Consider the following 16,662-nt stretch of genomic DNA (forward strand, 5'->3'; position numbering starts at 1 on the left):
TTTTTCTTTTTCCATTGCACAACATTTAAATGTTTTCCATTATGTGCCCTGATGAACATGACAACAGCAGTTTAGGACAGCTTGGATTTTAAAGATGCAATCTGGGATTTGTGTTAAAGCTCAACATTAGCCCACCACCAAATATTAAACAGCAAATATCCCAAATTGCACCTTTAAAATCAGAGAGTGCTGCGCTGAGTTATGAAAGTCAAAGCTGTTTGAAAAGTAAATAGTTTTTATGGGTCTTCTCCAAACTGCTCTAACAATCAAGGGCTGAACATTTCCTCATTCATTTAAAAGATGGATGAGTCATCGTGTGGATAATGTGTTCCGACTACAGACACTATGTCGGACCACATTCACTCTGTTTGCACATTCCATAGCACTAAATGTTTTGAACTGTTTTTGGAAATCTTGAATATTTAACGGAAGAATAATTACATAGTACAATGCCACAGCGCTCTTGTTAAACCTTTGAAACAGGAATTAAATTAGGGGGAGTGTTTTTCTGTTTTTGTTTGAATCTAGTTAAACATTCAACTGTTTTGTGAACATACGGCTTTTTGCATTCTATAGCACACAGGCGTACGCTTGTGTTCATTCACAAGGAGAATAATAAAGATTCTGTACTCTCTCTATTCTACACACACACACACACACACACACACACACACACACACACACACACACACACACACACACACACACACACACACACACACACACACACACAAAGAGAATACTGTTAATAAAAGCAGGGCAACTGAAAAAACTATGTTATTTTGAATCTTTTGAACTGATTGGCCAGGAGGGGAACCCCAGTCTGTACATGCCCTCTTACATGGGCCTTTATATCGTTCTCTTCTCTACACACCATCTCATTCAGGGTTATTGACGGGGGTCGGGCTTCGCCCCCATTTAATCAGAAAATAGGGCTGTATCCATGGCACCGGGAGGAGCAGGCAGAGTGGAGGTAGTCCTGAAACACAGGCTGGTCAGAGAGAGAGGAAAGAGCGAGAGAACGAGGAAAGAGAGCGAGGGTAAACTAGAGGAGAGCCCTCCTGTTCTGTTCTACCTTAGAGAAAGGAGTGTAAGGACCCCCCCCCATAATGCTGCCCCCCACTCTGCCTGTGTGAAAGCAGCGGTGGGAACAGGCCCTCTCTGTGGCACGCCCTGAATAGGGAGCCTTCGCTCTTCAGCGCTCCTGAGCGGGCCTGCCAAAACAGAGGCTTTGGCCCTTCTCCCTCGCCTTCTCTCTCTCTGTCTTGGTCTCTCTCTTTCTCTCACAGAAGAAAGAGAATAGGGGTTTGGCTGAACAAGAGGTAAAGGGAGTTGAGGGGAGGGGACCCATCTGTGTAGCCCCCCCATCACTGTAATTAGTCATCTCCTCCAGCCTCCTCCAGAGAGTCCGCACTCTCCCTTTGTGGAAGGCTGGACTCGGACACATCGAGGTGGGCTTAGTGGTTTACATTCATCCCCTCTCTCCCCTCCTCCTGGTGGGGTTGCTATTGGGCTGGGCTGGGCCGGGGAAGGTCCATTATCTATGGTGATTTGTGTCCTAATGATGCTGGATTTATCTCCCTCTATAGAATTGTTTCAGCCCTGGCTCCACCCCCTACCACAGAAGGAGGGATGAGACACCTAATGGAGGGTGGGTAGGATACTGTCACAGTTGTGTGGAGAGACGGTCGTAGCCCCAGCCCAGACCCCGGATCCGGCCATGGCGCCGGGCTGAACGCCGTGCCTGGACTGGGCATCGGCGCAAAGGAGGGCTCCGGCCATGGAGCTGGGTTGGACGCCGTGCCTGGACTGGGCACCGGCGCAGAGGACGGCTCTGGCCTGTGGACCGTCGCCGGAAGCATCCGGACTGGGGACCGTCGCCGGAAGCATCCGGACTGGGGACCGTCGACGGAAGCATCCGGACTGGGGACCGTCGCCGGAAGCATCCGGACTGGGGACCGTCGCCGGAAGCTCTGGGCTATTGATGCGCACTGGAGGCCTAGTGCGTGGAGCCGGTACAGGTGGCACCGGACTGGTTACACGCACTTCAGGGCGAGTGCAGGGAGCAGGCACAGGACATGCCGGACTGTGGAGGCGCACTGGAGGCCTGATGCTTGGGACCGGCACAGATTGCACCGGACTGGTGACACGCTCTTCAGGGCGAGTGCGAGGAGCTGGCACAGGACGTACTGGGCTGTGGAGGCGCACTGGAGACCTGGTGTATAGAGCTGGCACAAATTATACCGGAACGATGACACATTTTGCACGGTGAGTGCGGGGAGCTGGCACAGGACGTACAGGGCTGTGGAGGCGCACTGGAGACTTGGTGCGTAGAGCTGGCACACATGGTACAGGACAAATGATACGCAACTCAAGGCGAGTGCCGAAAGTTGGCACAGGACATACAGGGCTGTGGAGGCATACTGGAGACCTGGTGCGTGGAGCTGGCACAGTTTTTACCAGACTGCTAGCACGCTCCTCAGGACGAGTACGGAGAGCTGACTCAGGTGGCATCAAACTGATAACACGCTACTTAGGGCGAATGTCCTGCATCATACACCAACACAACAACTCTAGCATTTCTCTCTCATCCAATTTCTCCATCAACTCACTGACGGTCTCTGACCGATTACCAGCTGCCTCTAATTGGGAACCATACCAAGCACATCAACATAGAAATAATAAACCTAGAACACCCCCTAGTCACGCCCTGACCTACTATACCATAGAGAAACAAAGGGCTCTCTATGGTCAGGACGTGACAGATACACACATTCAAGGTAGACGTTTACAGCATGAATCAAGAAAAAAGGAGCAAAACCGTGTACAAAGAATGGTAAAGTATTGGAAACAGTTCTAGACACAACTGCAGGCCTCATCTTGGTGAAGCTCACCGAGAAATGTTACCAAAACAGAAACTATAGCCTGTAATGCTTTGCTTTCCTGAGCTCCGTTCCCCCCATGCCCATCAAGCAGAACAGATATGAAACAGCCTTCATCACAAATTCATTTTTCACAGATGAAACGGCTAATGAGGCAGCAGCACTCTCTCAACAGATCTATGGCAAATGAATAAAAACAACCTCAGAGCGTCGCGTCAAATCTGGTATTAAACAGAGAACAGGGAGATGTAAAGCTGAAAGCGAACATGAAATGAAGGCGGGTAGAACAGCGTAGCCATACAACAACACATAGGAAAATAGGCCAGATGTGCCGAGGCATCATATAGAAATGTTGCGAATGTTTTGCTTCTAATCCCACATGAATCCATACCTCGATTATCTATGTACATTCATTATGTAGCCTGCATTCATTATCATTATATGAAAAAGATACACGGTTATTTGGTTGTTAGCTGATGATGGGCGTGTTGGTTCTTTAACATATCCAGCTGGTTCTTTTCTTTGAAACTGAATTAAAAAAAGACAAATACTGTTCCTCTAAATTGATAGATCATAGTATTTAAGCCTAACGTATAACCTTTCTTTAGAAAATACCCCTTCTAGGCCTTCCTACTCTGACAGTATTTGCTCGGCAGCCCTATGAAGATGTATAATAATAGAAATCCTATGTTATCTACAGCGTTTTATCTCTCTATTTTGAAGCCGATGTCAGCGGACTGATAGCGCTTTGTGCCACGGGTGGTTACCAATGCAATCCAGGGGTATTATTAACGACTACAATCCCCACGAACTGCTCACTCGATGCCGCCTGGAGAACTACGGGATCTTCCCATGGTCCTCCTGAAATATGCATGGCGGGACATGGCTCCATACCGCAGGCTCCATCCATAATCTATGAGCTCACATGTTGGAATGAATTCACATGTTGGAGGTGTGGATTACCTCTGGATAGTTGGATTGGCCTGGTGTAAGAATGGTTGTGGCATATGTGGGAGGGCTGCACCTGTTTTCCCCCAATGTAAATCTTGCATTTCGGCTGCACCTCAATTCTAAGTCAGTTTGGGTACTGCCTTTTTCTACAGACGTGAATTTGGAGGAAAGGAATCATCAATAGAGGGAATATGATGTTGCTTGTTAGCATCTTTACTGGGATGTGGTGCAATTGAGACATTCACATTGCAGTCCTAAAGGGCCTGTCTCAGTCCCTATAAGCCAAGGCCCAGCAGTGTACCCAGGGACTGTAATGTGGCAACACCGCTCACTGGTGCTCCGTCCTAATCTATCCTAAGCAGACACTATTCAGGGCCCATTACTGTAAGTTCTGCTGGAACTTTCCTGGACCCGTGGAGGTCCAGAGAGAGGTGTCGTGTTAGTGGGAGATGTGAGAAGCTTCGTCCCTATAGTGATGGGGTAAGCGATGACCTGTCAGTGCAGACACAGGAAGGGATGGAGGGAGCAGCTGGACACTGTTACAGGCCAACGTCAAGAGACTCCTAGGTGGTAAGACAAGGATGTATAATGGGACGAGGGACGGAGTGTTTTCAAAACTGTAATGTTTACATGAATTTGGATTATTTCCATTGATACACAACATCCTGAAATACCTGTAGATGTAGATATCTTTGTTAGAAAGAATACTATATTTCCTTTGACTGTGGGAGGCTGAATGTGAAAAATGGCTCAACTTACCCCTCTCTCCCCTACAGACATTCCAAGGCGGATCCACCGTCACTCTGTTTGCATATTCCAAGTCATTAAATGTTTAACTGTTTTGGGAGATGTTGAATATTTCATGGAAATATAATAATTACATAGTACAATGCCACAGCACTCTTGTTAAACCATTGAAACAGCAATTCAATTAGAGGGAGTGTTTTTCTGTATTTGTTTGAATCTAGTTAAAACATTCAACTGTTTTATTTAGCTGTATGGCTTTTTCCATTCTATAGCATACAGGTGGTGTATGCTTGTGTTCATTCAGAAGGAGAATAATAAAGATTCTGTACTCTCTTTCTCTATCATGCACACACACACACACACACACACACATGCTCACACAGGTTCTCAGTCTCACTACAGAATTAGACGTTTATTCACGTTTCTCCAAAAGTCACATTTCAAAGTGTTTTTGACACCCCGGGTTGACTCCTGCTCAGCATCGTTCTGTTTCTCCAAACATCTCATTTTGAAGTGTTTGACACCAAGGGTGTGGAGGATAGGAATCATCAGTAAAGGGGATATGATTTCGCTTGCTAGCATCTGCACTGGAATGTGGCGCAATAGTCTTGAGCCATTGCAGTCCTAAAGGGCCTGTCTCAGTCCCTATCAGCCAAGACCCAGCAGTGTACCCAGGGACTGTAATGTGGCAACACCGCTCACTGGTGCTCCGTCATAATTTATCCTAAGCAGACACTATTCAGGGCCCATTACTGTAAGTTCTGCTGGAACTTTCCTGGACCCGTGGAGGTCCAGAGAGAGGTGTCGTCTTAGTGGGAGATGTGAGAAGCTTTATCCCTATGGTAGTTGGGTGAGCGATGACCCCGTCAAAGCTGGCACACGAAGGGATGGAGGGAGCAGCTGGACGATGTTACAGGCCAACGCCAAGAGGCTCCTAGGTGGTAAGACAAGGATGTTTAATGGGAGAGGCTAGGCACTGAAAGACAAAGGGGGACAGAGGAGCGAGGGAGAGAGAGAGTACACGTCAGGGGAGGGAGGGAGAGGAGATGTTCGACAAAGGGATCTCCTCTCCCAGGTTTGACTACTCTGAGGTAACCACAGACAAGGGAGGGGAGGACGTCAGTGGGATCATGGAGTACTACTCATCTCATCTATATTCTGGGTTCGTCTCACTAAGTGCACCAGGGGTTGTGTTCTGTTCATATGCAGCAGCAGGTGCAGCAGAGCCAGCCCACTGCACCCTGTGAGTTATGGAGAATACGCACACCCTTAGCAGGGCTTAATGGCAAACTACCGTGTGAACTGGTTTACTGCTCAGTTCCTTTGAGTACTGCTAATATGTGACACGAATGCAAAGACACGCACGCGCACACACACACACACACACACACACACACACACAAACAAAAGGCATATGTTTCTGACAGTTGGGCCTTAATGGAATTCGTGGAGGTTGTGTTCGCAATAAAGCAAAATTATTAGCATAGACAGTTTTACAATGAGGGCAAACCTGAATGACAACACAAATCTGCATCAATATAAAACATTTCAAATGCTATGTTCTCCAGGTGCTGGAGAAAATCAATACTGTGGGTCTTCTCACACCGTAACTTTACGGCTTATTCTCAGAGTTAGACCTGCCTGTCAACATGATTGTGACCTATTCAATCCTAAAAGCACAGAAATACGGTACACTGAACGAATGTACCTCCAGGCCTGGTCCGAGCTGTTCCACACTCCATCAACTTACAGTTTCTCTACACCATGGCAGAGCTCAAACTGTGTTAAACAGCTTTTCATAAATGTCTCCTCAAAATGGCACTGGGGAGTGTGCCTTCAAAACCCAGGTAGACTAGAGAGCTAGCTATGGGGACTTGGAGAACAGAGCTCAGATTAAAAATGAAGAGAAGTGAAAAAGAAAAGCATTTATGAAATCTAAAGGTCCTGGTAGTCAGTGACTCATGTAGAAGCACATTTAGAGCGCTACTACTGCTATGGAAGTTATGGAATCATTCACCAATGTCAACAGCTCAAAAGCACTGAACACAAACAGATGTACTGACCGACGCATCTTGGCATTTTCATCAAAACAACAGTCAAGTCCTTCTCGGTATCTTTCAATTCCGTTCTATATAAAACTCGGTTCCTTTATTCCTTTCTCTTCCCAAAGCCTGTGAGGCAGCATCGTTCCACCTGTGACCCTGTGACACTGTTCCGCGCAGGATGGACCCCATTGAGGCGAAACAAAGCCATCTGATTCACTTCCCCAGGTTAACCAACCTGATTCCAGATCAGTTTGTGCTGGATGGCCAAGCAGTTTACTATGCAGCACTAACAGATCTGGGAGCAGGCTACAGGTTAACCAACTTCTCTTGTTGACTTCAACTAGTACATAAAACAGAGAGAAAGGGCTCCTCCTAGTGGTAGAATTGAAGACCTGCAACTTCACTCAGATGAGAAACGAGGCAGCGAAATAGTCAGCCTCTTCCATAGCAACAGCCCCTACATAGCAACAACTTCCTTGAATAAAAAAGTGCTATTATAGCCTTGATCTCGCTTTCAAAAGAGACAGCTCTTTGTAGCCATCATCCTTGGGCACAGAATTGAATTCGATCCAGTTGTTATGTGAACGACCTTGCGTGGTATACAGCACAGCCAGCATTTCAATGGTGCCCTATGCCGACCTGATATTTAGAACATGGCGATTCCAATCTATAGTCACCATAGTCTCTCTATAATCCATTTTGTTTTTCATGGATTTAATCCACAGTAGCTATAAAGACAGAGGGTCTCATCGATCAATCCAATCTCATCTACATAACAGTGGCAGACAGAATCTATAAGGGTAAAGTGAGGGAGATAAGTATTCTCCAAAATATAAAAGTGAGGCACACCACCTTCAAAGCATACCACATCCCTATTGATTTGCGCAACACTCCTGTCCACATTAGCATTTCAGTCAGAGAATCCTCTTTCCTCCACTCCACCATGGACTTTTTACTCCATTTCCACACTGGGATGTGTATGATGAATGCAGGCCTATGATGAATCCCTTCAAAGCCAGAGCCAGAAATAATCTCGGGGGGGTAGCCTCGGATGGTGAGCCCATGGTGTCCAAACGGTCCAACTGCAGCCCCCACAATGCTGCACTTTGATCAGGGTCGGTTGAGGTACGGTTGATTTAAACGCCCCTGCTTCTGGCTGTCACTACCCGCCCAGCAGGGAGCTAGCTGAGAATTCTGGGTATTGATACCTGGTGGAAATCAGTGACTGGATGAAACAGACTCCCCAAAGGACTGCATGGTGGAACGACTCTATTGCCAGCTTGTCTGGTACATACTCAGTATATATTAAGAGGAAAAACAGCAGGTGGGGACAAAAATGCGGTAGAATATCATCAGGGAACACAAACAAGCAGACTACTGTCCATTTTCACTGCCGGTAAGCATCACCTTTGAATACAGTACAGGCATATGCTGGCTTCTAGAAAAGGATAAGTGTGCTAGGATGCAATTATGCAACTAGTGGCAATCTAATGCCTGTGGACTTGGAACAGTTTGATGCCACATTGGTCTGATGTAATATTGCAACTTGAAAGTGATGCACCCAGCACTTCCCTCCGAGGGACCAGTGTTCCACCACAGGCACAGCCCACAGAGAAGAGGCTGTCACAGAGATCCTTATGACAAGTGAAGGCAACTGCCATCTTGTTGTCAAGTTTCCCCAAAACATCCCAGCGTTTATTACTGCGGTTGGTTTAATTTCAATTAGCATCAACCAACAGTTAGTAACATGTCTTCCTGTCTGTCAAAGAGTCTCTGGTAGCCTTGAAGTGTAGCAGTCCCAGCATTGCAGGCATACAGTGCATTAGGAAAGTGGCCCAGCCAGAGCCTGGACTTGAACCCGAACGACAATCTCTGGAGAGACCTGAAAATAGCTGTGCAGCGACGCTCGCCATCCAACCTGACAGAGCTTGAGAGGATCTGCAGAGTAAAATGGGAGAAACTCCACAAATACAGGTGTGCCAAGCTTGTAGCGTCATACCCAAGAAGACTCGAGGCTGTAATCGTTGGCAAAGGTGATTCAACAAAGTACTGAGTAAAGGGTCTGAATACTTATGGAAATGTCAATATTGTAAATATTTCCGTTTATTATTTGAAATACATTTGCAAACATTTCTAAAAACAGTTTTTGCTTTGACATTATGGGGTATTGTGTGTAGAAAACAATTTAATCCATTTTAGAATAAGTACGTAACATATTGTGGAAAAAGTAATGGGGTCTGAATACTTTACGAATGCACCGTAACGGCCCAGATGACAAGTTCTCATGGGATGAATGTATGACGAAAACGCTGTCCAACTTAGACGGTAGTTTTGGCTCGAGCCAAAACTTTTGGACTACGAGCTTCATAATTTTGTCAGGTGCGGTCAACATCAATCGTTACCATCATCAGCCTCATCAATCACCATCATCGTCATTATCATCGTCCTGACCTTGTAAAGGCATGGGGACTAAGAACAAAGTAACCTACATAAGATATTTTTTCAATAGAAAGTCTTCAGTAAAACATCAGTAGTCTGTGTGCGTGTACCCACACACTTGCGTCACATCAGTGAACAAAACACTACACCACCGTGGCTTTTCCAATTACCTGACATTATGTTACAATTTCCTGATGGAAAACTGAATCACTTCTACGGTATAGCATCCATATCCCAACATTTGCGGGGGAGAAAACGTCAGGTTGTTTTAAGCAGAACATTGGTGTCAGCTTTTTAAAAAGTAACAGGGAAAATAAATATCTGACATTTTCAGCGAGCAGGAATCAAAGAGGTGATAAAGATAGTGTTTACTCCCAAATGGCACCCTATTCCCTTTATAGTGCACTACTACCCCCATGGGGCTCTGGTAAGAAGTAGTGCACTTCTATAGAGTATAGGGAATAGGGTGCCATCTGGGATGCACACAGTGTCTGTCTCTGTCAGAGCCAAACAAACAGAGGAGAGGAAAAGAGAGGAGAGGAAATCACTGTCTGGCCATTAACAGGGTGGGTGGCATGAGAAATCGCTCTGTGTGTCTCTGTCTGGGCGATGCGATGTGCATCTTGGCTGTCACCTGGGCACCCCTGCTGAGAAGGATCTGACAGAGGAGATAAGGAGAGCACAGGGGAGCAATGTGGGTGTTTATACAAATGGTAGGCATTCCTCACATCCAATTGTAAAGAAGGTTGTGTAGGTTGGTGCTATGTAGGTCTGGAAAGCCTATCTGCTTCAGCCCTGTGTACATATGGCATCATATCAAAGCATGCAGCCTGCATTACATAAAAAAAAAACATGTTAAAATGTATGGTAGAAGTCATACGTCTCATAATAATGGGGAAAGTCAAGACTTCAGTAAAAATCCCAAGGCAGACTTCAAATCAAATCACATTTTATTTGTCACATGCGCCGAATACAACAGGTGTAGACCTTACAGTGAAATGCTTACTTATTGTATCCCTTAACCAACAATGCTTTAAGAAGTTAAGAAGAAAAACGTGTTAAGTTAAAAAAAATGATATGTAAAAAGAAAAAAGAAGATGAAAGTAACAAATAATTAAACAGCAGCAGTAAAATAACAATAGCAATAGCGAGGCTATATACCAGTACAGAGTCAATGTGCATGGGCACCGATTAATCAAGGTAGTTGAGGTAATATGTACATGTAGGTAGAGTTAAAGTGACCTTGCATAGATAATACACAGAGAGTAGAAGCAGCGTAAAAGAGGGGTGGGGGTGCAATGCAAATAGTCTGGGTAGCCCTTGGACTTAGCTGTTCAGGAGTCTTATGGCTTGGGGGTAGAAGCTGTTAAGAAGCCTTTTGGACCTAGACTTGGCGCTCTGGTACCGCTTGCCGTGCGGTAGCAGAGAGAACAGTCTATGACTAGGGTGGCTGGTGTCTTTGACAATTTTTAGAGCCTTCCTCTAACACCGCCTTGGAACTTGGGAAATAAGTGTGATGAATAGCAGAAAGATGCATTGCAGAGCCTACTTTTGCCTGAGTCAGAGCTGCATTGTCATTCAGCTGGGGTATTAGTTATAGCTTCAGGAAAGGGTTATAGAAATATTCATTTGCTCCTCATGATTACTCATACCCAGTGCTTTGGGGGTTATGAGGAAACAACACAAGGAAACCACAGTCAGTATACCAAATCACAACTATTTCTCAGTTTTACAAATGTAGGCAAGAAGAGCTCTCCAAAACCTTGTCTCAGACAGAGAACTTCTCTTGCTCTGTCACTGTGGCTGCGGGTAAAGACCCAAACTCCCCAACTCTCAGAGAAATAACAGGTACCACAAAGCTGAGCTATAGGGGAGAGCGGGGTAAGTTGAGCCAAAGGGGTAAGTTGAGCAACCCGTGTTTCTAAGAAACCATACACAAAATGAATAAATTGACCAAAAAGGTAATCCTTTCATGGAGTCAATGAAGGAAGAAACCACATGGAAAAAGTGGTAAGCAAGTTAGGTCTAAAAAGTCAAATGAATTTATTGTGTTAGAGACTGCAGGTTTTCTGTTCTACCTGATAATTATTTCCACAAGCCTGGTGTCTCAGGTCTAAATCAGTCCCTGATTAGAGGGGATCAACAATAAGCAGTGGAACTGGCTCTGAGGTCCAGAGTTGAGTTTGTTAGAGGTTTCATGACACTTGTATCTAAACCAAAGTAGATCATTCTAAGATTGTTCTATACATCAGTTGGGGTCTCTATAAGCTTCAATGTGAGGTCCTAAACCTAGCATGAAAGTGCATCCTTGTAGCTGTGTGGGCTAATATAGTCCAAATGTTTGTAAGTTGAGCCAATGGCCATGTGGTAAGTTGAGCAAAATGAAGTGTTTTCTTCCCAGGTGTAATTTAAGGCATTGACGCTGCAATATGAGGTAACAACTGGGCCTGGCATATGTTAAAAGTTTGATAAATGATTAAAAGACAAAAAGTGATTGTTTTGAATTGTGTTTGGGAAATAGAGATAGACATGTTTTTAAAAAGGTAGTAGTAGGGGGGATCACGTGACCCTTGAATGAGATGGCCGCATGAACTAAGATCTCCGCACAAGTAGTTTCCAATTCCTAATTTTACCTCCACTTCAAGTTTAAACTCCATTAGCTTTAGTCAAAAAGTCATGGCGGCTACAAAAGGTGACATTTTTACCCAGACTCGAGCACTAGCGGCGGAAAAAGCCTCCAAGAAGCAGCTAGCTTCAGAAAAAGCTAGCGCCATTAGCCAGGAGCAAGAGGACCCGTCCCCCTCCGAGGCCCAACAAATGCCAACCTCGCACTCTGTCGAAGACATCCTTTCTGGGCTGAGATCCCAACGTACAGAACTCAACATTAAATTAGATGCCATTAACTTTCAGCTCAGTGCGATAGGGGGCAAGGTGACAATCCTGGAAAATGCTTTGCCTGACATAAACAACAAGATAACCATCAAGGCGGGGCGCCTGGACGAGGCAGAGGGGCGAATCCTATCCATGGAAAACTTACTGACAGACGCCATGGAAACAATAGCATATGCTAAAAAGAAAATAGAGCATCTGGAAGAGAAAACAGAGGACCTGGAAAACAGGGGGCGAAGGAATAATTGTGTTCTATTAAATCTGGGAGAAAAAGAAGAGGGAAACATGCCACTGATCTGCTACCTGCAAGACAAACGTCCCGAGTGGTTCCACCTGTCCACCGACAGGCCCATAGGGAGCCCACCGAGCACTGAGGCCCCCACCAGCAGCCAGACAACCACCGCGCCCAATCACCATACGTTTCCTGAGATTCACCGACAAGGAACGAGTCCTACAGGCGGTGAAAATCAACACCATTACAGTGGGAAACGCCAAACTCACTTTACACCAGGACCTGTCAGCTGGAATACGCCGAGAGTTTGACGAGGTGAAGAAATACTCCATTGACTGAGGCATCTTTAGGGGATTCAAATACCCAAACGAGCTCAGGATTCTTCACCAAGGAGCCCTGCGACACTTCAAAACTCCCGAAGAGGCAAAACGTTTTTTGAAAGACAATCCTGGTCAATGAGAAAAGGACCAATGACTAAATGCGATTACTGTTATTACTAAAGGAGGTAAGACAACATATAGCCGACATCCAAAGACCCACCCGCCCCGCTAAATGTCATTATAGCCATCTAATCTATATCTATTTTCCTTTAGCTGAGAGGGATAGGCTCTATAGCCTAACCTAGGCCTACTAACGTTTCAGCCTACTTTTATTTCCCTCTTTTTTGTGCTATTATTACTTGTGGTTCCCTATGTCCCTTGGGGGAGGTATATGTAGGCTGGGCTATTGATTTTATTTTCTCCCTCTTTTAATGTGGTCTGGACGGGGGCTACGTTGTCATTTACTCAATGCGGGGCGGAGAGGATGAGGCATTTCTTTGGTAAGGAGGGGGAGACGTTGTGCGTTGCTAACTGTTCCCGTTTTTTGGGTTTTTTCGGAACACAGAATTGAGACTGAGCGCGGGGGTAATAGATCCAACGGGATGTGTCGAGTTGTTTGGGAACTCGGCTGGGGTGTTCAGAGATTGTTATTTTATGTACACCATTTATTTTCCTTTTATGTGAACGCAGCTGTAACTATTATCCACCTTTACCCAGAGATCACTTGCACTAAAGTTCGATTACTCTTCGATGACGATGACTAGTACCTTAAATCTATTGACATGGAACTGTCAGGGTCTAGGTCATGCAATAAAACGGAAAAAGATACTATGTGCTCTAAAAAAGGAAAAAGCAGACATCGCGCTATTACAAGAGACACACCTCTGTGATGCCAAACATGCCAAACTCAGCAGAGCCTGGGTGGGACAGGTGTATTTCTCATCTTTCAAATCAAACAGTAGAGGTACAGACATACTTATCCATAAGAATGTTTCACTCATAATTGACAAAAACATATCTGATCTGGAGGGGAGATTTATTCTGATAACTGGGTCACTGTATGGGCAACCAATTACTATCTTAAACATATACGCCCTAACACAGATACTCATACTTTCATGTCAAAAATTATAACCCTGATCAATGAGCATTGTGTTTCCTTTGGAGTGGTGGCCGGAGATTTTAATTGTACCCTCAACCCAACCCTAGACAAATCATCTCAAGTCCCCACCACAAATCCTAGATCTGCAAAGATGTTGAACTCTCTTACTAAAGAGATGGGACTGATAGATATCTGGAGAGAGACTAATAGCTCATCTATGGACTATACATACTACTCTAATGTCCATAACACCTACTCCCGTATAGATTACATTTTTATCCCAAAGAGTTTCATAAATTCAGCCACGTGTACAATCGGACCCATAGCACTTTCAGATCCCGCCTTTGTTCACCTCCGCTTTGACCTCTGCAAAAACATTCTGAGGTCAAAGAGCTGGAAATTCAACGCCTCCATGTTATCAAACGAAGCGTTCCATACATTGGTAACTACATGGATAGACAACTACACACAAGACAACAAAGATTCTCCTGTTTCTCCGGCCACAATGTGGGACGCTGCTAAAGCCACACTAAGAGGTCATCTAATTGCATATGCGTCCTCTAAGAAAAAAGCAATGGAAGCACACAGGCTAGATCTTCAGAGGGAGCTGGAACGCTGTGAAAAAGTACATAAACAATCCCCAGACAGCACCTCCTGGAGTCAACTTAAAGCAGCCAAAGCCAAACTGAATTTGGACTATACTCTGGAGATAAAAAAATATTTTCTTTACTAAACAGAAATACCATGCGTATAGCAATAGGCCGAGTAGATTGCTTGCTTACCAATTTAAAAAAAGAGCAGTCAGAGCGTACAATCATGGCTATCCGAACAGCAGAGGACGAGGTCACATATAACCCAAAAAATATAAATTTAACTTTTCATGATTTTTACTGCAAACTATATACCTCTGAGAGAAAACATACAGAGGCAGAACTGCACTCCTTCCTAGAGGGATTCTCGCTACCTAAACTATCAGAGACCGACCAAGAAGATCTCAACTCCCCCTTCACTCCTGAGGAGATCCTGGAGGCAATTACCTCCATGCCACATAATAAGTCCCCAGGCCCAGATGGATTCCCCAGAGAGTTTTACAAAGCTTTTTGGCCCCAGCTTAGCCCTATTTTCATTTTTGCAAAAACGAAGTTCTCCCAGACTCAATGCACACAGCTCGCATTACAGTGTTGCTCAAAAAAGACAAGGACCCTCTATCCTGCTCGTCCTTCCGGCCCATAAGCTTGTTAGATTTCGACTAAAAAATAATTACCAAATTGCTCGCCAAAAGACTAAACACTCTTCTTCCCAAAATAATAAAAGCGGACCAAACTGGATTTATCAGAGACAGATACTCTTCTGATAACATTCGCTGTCTTTTTGATATTATTGATCAAGTAAACGCACAGAAGACCCCTGTCCTGCTGGCTTCACTGGATACTGAGAAGGTGTTCGACAGGATGGAGTGGAGCTTTCTGTTCGCAGTCTTAGAAAAGTTCAATATGGGCCCAAACTTTATTAAATGGATTAAGTCCCTATACTCTCATCCAAATGCCATGGTGACTACTAACGGACTGAACTCTGACAGATTCCCTTTGGGACGGGGCACAAGACAAGGATGCTCACTGTCGCCCCTGCTCTACTTGTTGGGGGCGGAGCCTCTGGCAGAGTTGATCAGGAGCAATCCAAGTATTATGGGTGTCTCTGCAGGCGGCCTGCAGCACAAGATTTCGCTTTACGCGGATGATGTCTTGCTCTACATATCCAACCCTGAGAAATCCCTCCCATTTTAGACACAATTGCTCAGTATGGCAAGTTTTCAGGATATAAGAAATTTGAACAAATCCACTGTCTGCCCTCTCAATCTTACACTCACCGGCTCTATGAAGACACTATGTCCATTCCAATGGAAGACACAGGGGTTTCAATACCTTGGGATCTTCATAACACCAGATCTGAATAGCCTTTTCAAGGAAAATTATCTTCCACTCCTGGATCGAATCAAGAATGATCTCCAAACCTGGATCTCCCTCCCAATTAGCTTGGTAGGAAGATTTCATGTAATCCGTATGAACATCCTCCCTAGACTGAACTATTTATTTCAAATGCTCCCATGCTACCTCACAGATTCCTTTTTCAAAACAACTAACCAAAGCTTCACCAAATTTATATGGGGCAATACGGTCCCATGTGGCTCAGTTGGTAGAGCATGGTGTTTGCAACGCCAGGGTTGTGGGTTCGATTCCCACGGGGGACCGGTACGGAGAATTTTTTTTTATGAAATGTATGCATTCACTACTGTAAGTCGCTCTGGATAAGAGCGTCTGCTAAATGACTAAAATGTAAATGTAATAAAAAACCTAGGATCAAGTTCTCCACTCTATCGAAACCTGAATCTAAAGGTGGTCTTGCCCTTCCCTGCCTTCAATTGTACTACTGGTCTTCCCAAATCCGCAACATGCTAACATGGATCACAAATAGACAAGAGTCAACGTGGATTCAGATAGAAGCCCAATCCTGTGGTTCATTGCCCCTAAGCTCAATTATATTCATTAATAACTTTAGTGAAGTCGGCAACATAGCCAAAACCTTTGTGATTTACAGCACCATACTAGCGTGGAGGGACTGTAAGAAATACCTGGGCGTTTCCTCCAAAATATGTTCTCACTCGCCGATAGTAGGCAACCCAGACTTGCCAAAAGCCCTGAGTGATGCCAACTTTAATTCTTTGGCATACTCTAGGAATCAGGACCTTTTCAGACCTATTTCATCAGAGAACCACTACACTGAAATCCTTTCAAGAGCTCTGCAGTAAATTCAATGTGCCAAGATCCCATTTTTTTTAAATATCTTCAAATTAGACATGTCATTTCCTCATTTACTTCCAAGAGGAGGTTTAGAGCTCAGCTGAATGAGGTTGAAACCCTTCTTGCTACAGCACAATCCATTAAAGGCAAAATCTCCTATATCTATAGACTCCTTTCTGAGAATGGAGGCTCCTCCTTTACTCCTTTGAAAATAATCTGGGAAAAGGACCTTGGTCTGACTATCAGTGATGAGTTAT

The sequence above is a fragment of the Salmo trutta genome, chromosome 11, assembly GCF_901001165.1.
Source record: "Salmo trutta chromosome 11, fSalTru1.1, whole genome shotgun sequence".
Taxonomy (NCBI): Eukaryota; Metazoa; Chordata; class Actinopteri; order Salmoniformes; family Salmonidae; genus Salmo; species Salmo trutta.